Source organism: Scyliorhinus torazame, chromosome 5 (genome assembly GCF_047496885.1).
Source record: "Scyliorhinus torazame isolate Kashiwa2021f chromosome 5, sScyTor2.1, whole genome shotgun sequence".
Classification (NCBI taxonomy): Eukaryota; Metazoa; Chordata; class Chondrichthyes; order Carcharhiniformes; family Scyliorhinidae; genus Scyliorhinus; species Scyliorhinus torazame.
The window spans coordinates 101352232-101357057 of NC_092711.1; the positions used below are offsets into that span (position 1 = coordinate 101352232).

The 4826-nt window shown below is 44.1% G+C and overlaps 1 protein-coding gene across 3 annotated transcripts in view; it reads left to right on the forward strand.

Annotated features, from left to right (window-relative positions):
* The window catches only part of LOC140419227 (uncharacterized), a 408534-nt gene that overhangs the window by 116863 nt on the left and 286845 nt on the right, over positions 1 to 4826 (forward strand). The window contains exon 2 of one of the 3 annotated variants that reach the window (XR_011945626.1): positions 175 to 1206. The exons of the other annotated variants lie outside the window; for them this stretch is intronic. The gene's annotated coding sequence lies outside the window, so the exon portion shown is untranslated. Of the gene's footprint in view, positions 1 to 174; positions 1207 to 4826 lie in introns of those variants that run through there. 3 annotated transcript variants of the gene reach the window in all.

Here is a 4826-nt window from a genome sequence, read left to right on the forward strand (position 1 = left end):
TTCCCTTCCCAGAAGGACATTGGTGAACCAGTTGTTTTTTATGACAATCCAGAAGTTTTCATGGTCACGTTTCCTAGTGCCGGTCCCACAAATGAGGGATTCATCCAACTCCATTTCACAAGCTGCCTTTGTGTTTATCACTCTCTTTTTCTCCTCTTTGAATTCATTTTTCAGGATATTGGAAGGGGCGATTTGTAAATATCACATCAGGATGTAACAGTCACTCGACTCATCAGAGCCAGAACATTATCAGCTTTTGAACATGGAATCAAAAAAATCCGCTCACAATGGGGAGAAAGTGTTTCCGTGTTCTGTGTGTGGACGAAGCTTCAGCCAATCATCAAACTTGTCAAAACACAAGTGTTGTCCCATGGGGGAGAAACCGTGGACATGTGGAGACTGTGGGAAGGGATTCAATTACCCGTCTGAGCTGCATATTCATCAACGCAGTCACACCGGGGAGAGACCATTCACCTGTTCTGTGTGTGAGAAAGGATTCACTAAATCATCTGACCTTCTGAGACACCAGCGAGTTCACACTGGGGAAAGACCGTTCATCTGCTTTGTGTGTCGGAAAGGCTTCAGAACTTCGTACCACCCCCTGAAACACCATCATATCCACAGTGAGGAGAGACCTTTTCAATGTTCTTACTGTGAGAAAAACTATAAAAGGAAAAGAGATCTGTTGAGCCATAAACTCACTCACGCCAGGGAGAAGCCGTTCACCTGCTCCGTTTGTGGGAAAGGATTCGCCCGTTCATTCGATCTGCTGACACACCAACTTGTTCATACTGATCAGAGGCCGTTTAAATATCCTGACTGTGAGAAGAGCTTTAAAAGCCAGAAGGATCTGCTGACACATGAACGCACTCAAACCAGGGAGACCTTTCATCTGTTCTTTCTGTGGGAAAGGTTTCTCTTGGAAGTCCAACCTACTTAAGCACCAGCGGAGTCACACTGGGGAGAGGCCGTTCATCTGCTCAGTGTGTGGAAAGGGATTCATTCAGTCATCCCACATGCTGAGACACCAGCGAGTTCACAAGTGACTGCAGGGATTGGATCTGGATTCTGCTGTTAATCACATCTGGACTGAACCATCTTCACTCTGACAGCTGGAGTTTGTTGCTGCCGGTATTAATAAGCCTGAAAGCTGGGGTGTGCATTGATGTTCTGTATAAATATTGATTAAATCAGCTTTGATTCAGACACTGTGTTTTGAATATTCGGTTTCCTCAATAAGAGGAGACTGATTGATCTCCTGTTACTCATTGGGACATTATTTTTGATCTTTTCTTACTCTGAATGATTTCTGTTCTCTGGTTCACCTTCTCCCAGATTAAACACTGAGCTTTCATCAATCCTATCAATCTGTTGGAGACATTGGGCGGTTGGTGAATTTCACCTGATGTTGGTGTCAGTTGCCCTCGGAAGATTTCCCAGTTTTCTGAAATTCCAGTGTGGTTCTGTGTTGATGTAATGATCCGAGTTTCAGTTCCAATGCTGATGATGGAGGGCCTGTGCTGACAGAACCACAGAATCATTACAGTTCAGGAAGAGGCCATTCAGCCCATCGAGTCTGCACTGCTCACTGAAAGAACATTCTACCTAATCCCACTCCCCTGCCTTATCCCTGTAACCTTGCACATTCTTTCTTTTCAGATAACAATCCAATTCCCGTTTAAATACCTTGAAAGGAGCTGCCTCCATCACCCTCTTAAGATGTTCGTTCCAGACTCCAACCACCCTCTGGGTGAAAACCTTTTTCCTCGCATCACTTCTGTTCCTTTTGCTAATTATTTTGAATCTGTGCTCTCCAGTTCTTGATGTACTCCAGAAGGGAAATAGATTTTCATTATTTACCCCGTCTAAAGCCCTCAGGATCTTGATTACCTCTACAAGTCTCCAATCAGCCTTCTTTTCTCCACGGAAAACAGACCCAACGTCTTCTCATATTTATCCCTGGAAACATTCTTGGGAACCTTCTCTGGACTCTGAGTGCTTTGCTCAGCCATTTCAGAGGGCATTTTAAGAGTCAACCACTTTGCTGTGGGTCTGGAATCTCATGTGGGCCGCACCAGGTAAGGGCAGGAGATTTCCTTTCCTAAAGGACATGAGTGAACCAGATAGGTTTTTATGACAATCAACGATGGTTTCATGGTCATTATTAGACTTTTAAATCCAGATTTTTAAAAACTGAATTCACATTCCACCATTCCAAATACTAAGAAGTTAATTTCTGGACTAAAGAATTGTGAGTTCTTCGACGATGTAACAAGCAAAGTGGATAATGGGGATCCTGTAGATGTAGTGTATCTGGACTTCTGGAAGGTGTTTGATAAGTTGCCACAAAGAAGGTTAATTGACAAGGTGAGATCACATGGGATTAGGGTAATTTATTAGCTTGGATAGAAGACTGGCAGAAGGACAGGCGACAGAGAGTCAGGATAAATAGTTCTTATTCTGGATGGCAAGATGTAACTAGTGGGCTGCCACAGGGTTCGGTCCTTGGGCCCCAGTTATTTACAATCTATATTAACGACTTGGATACAGAGATAGAAGGTTCAAAAGCCAAATTTGCAGATTACACAAATATAGGTGGGACAGTAAACTGCAATGAGAAAATAAGAACCTTACAAATGGATATCGATAGGTTAGGAGAGTGGGCCAAAATGTGGCAAATGGAGTTTAACTCCTATGCAGAGGGATCTGAGTGTCTTTGTGCATGAGTCACAGAAAACGAGCATCCAGGTGCCGCAGATGATAAGGAAAGCAAATGGAATGTTAGCAAAAGGAATTGAGTAAGGAAGTGTTGTTGCAACTATACAAGGCATTGGTAATATCGCACCTGGAGTATTGTGCACAGTTTTGTCCCCTTATTTGTGAAAGATGTAGTCGCATTGGAGGCAGTTCCGAGGAGGTTCACTAGATTGATTCCAGAGATGAGGGGTTTGTCGTATGAGGAGAGATTGAACAGTTTAGGCCTATACTCTCTGGAGTTTAGAAGAATGAGGGGAGATCTAATTGAGGTAAAGAAGATGGTAAAAGATATGGATAATGGGTGGCAAGGCAGCACAGTGGTTAGCACTGTTGATTCGCAGTGCAAGGGTTCCAGGTTTGATTCCTGGTTTGGGTCACTGTCAGTGTGGAGTCTGCACATTCTCCCGGTGTCTGCGTGGGTTTCCGCCGGGCGCTCGGGTTTCCTCCCACAAGTCCCAAAAGATGTGCTTATTCGGTGAATTGGACATTCTGAATTCTCCCTCTGTATTCCCAAACAGGCGCCGGAATGTGGCGACTAGGGAATTTCCACAGTAACGTCATTGCAGTGTTAATGTAAGCCTACTTGTGACAATAATAAAGATTATAAAGTATAAATGGAGCTGATGCTTCCTCTCGTGGGGAATTTCAACCGAGAGGTCATGATCTTAGAATAAGAGGTAGCAAGTTAAAAACAGATTTGAAGAGAAACTACTTCTCCCAAAGGATTGTGAATCTGTGGAATTTGCTACCCCAGAGTGTGGTGGATGTAGTGACAGTGAGTAAATTCAAGGAGGAGTTAGACAGATTTTTAATTGGTGATGGGTTGAAGGTTTATGGAGAATGCTTTATGGAGAAAGTGGAGTTGAGGCCAGGATGGAATCAGCCATGATCACATTGAAGATGTTGAGGCGCGGGAGGCTACATTTACTACTCCCGCTCCTAGGTCATGTGTTCTAGCGAGGAGATGCTCTGGCTGATTTTGCAATCCCGCTCTTGGTGTTTAGCATTGTAGGGAGCAGATGAGGAAAATATCAGCTATGATAGAATGGTGGAGCAGATTCGATGGGCCAAATGGCCTAATTCTGCTCCTGTATCTTATGAACTTATGACTGCAGTAAGAAGTCTTACACCAGATTAAAGTCCTTACACAGGTTTGTTTCAAATCACTAGCTTTCAGAGCACTGCTCCTTCCTCCTTTAACCTGGTGTTGTAAGACTTCTTACTGTGCTCACCCCAGTTCAATGCCAGCATCTCCATATCCGAACTTATGACTGTACACAGAATACTTTTCACTGTACTTCAGTACATGTGACAATAAAACAAATACAATACAAACAAGTCTTGTTTACCCATCCCCTGTGCCCACTTTCCTTTTAAGAAGTACCAAAAGTTGAAATTTCCCATTCTTCGATTCCTATAGTTGTGATCATCCTGATCTCTGTAATCTCCTCACACGCCCCTTCAAGATCTCTGCACTAATTTAATTGTGGCCACTACAGCATACCTGATTTATTCGCTCCACCATTACTGGCCTTTTATCATTTGACTGGGCACAAGCTCTGGAATTTCCTCCTTCAAACTCTCCGACTTTCTCACTCACTTTCCTCCATTAAGATTCTCCTTTAAAGCTAATATCTCCTCATGTTGTTCAGTGTCAATTGTTATTTTATAACGTTTCTCTGAGATGCGTTAAATTGCTTGATTTTGTCAAGGCACAATAAATACGAATTATTGTCACTGCCCTGGACATGTATCATTGTTCTGCCTCATAAATAAGAATTTGTAACTCAGAGTGAAAGACTGCCATGGTGAAACATTTCAATTGGCGATGGCGACTGAGCATGCGCTCCGCTGCTGCCCCCAATAAAGATGGTGGGTGCGCGTGCCGTTCGCTACTCCTGCCAAGACAGATGGTGGATGCGCGCGCATTGCTGCTCGTGCCCCAAGAACGTTGACGAATGCGCATGCGCAGCCCCTCTAGTACGCGCGAGCGAGATGGCCGCCATTTAGTCTCGTCTGTGAGAAAGCTGCAGGCCCCGCTCAGGTCCCCCCCCGATACCGGTAGGTTA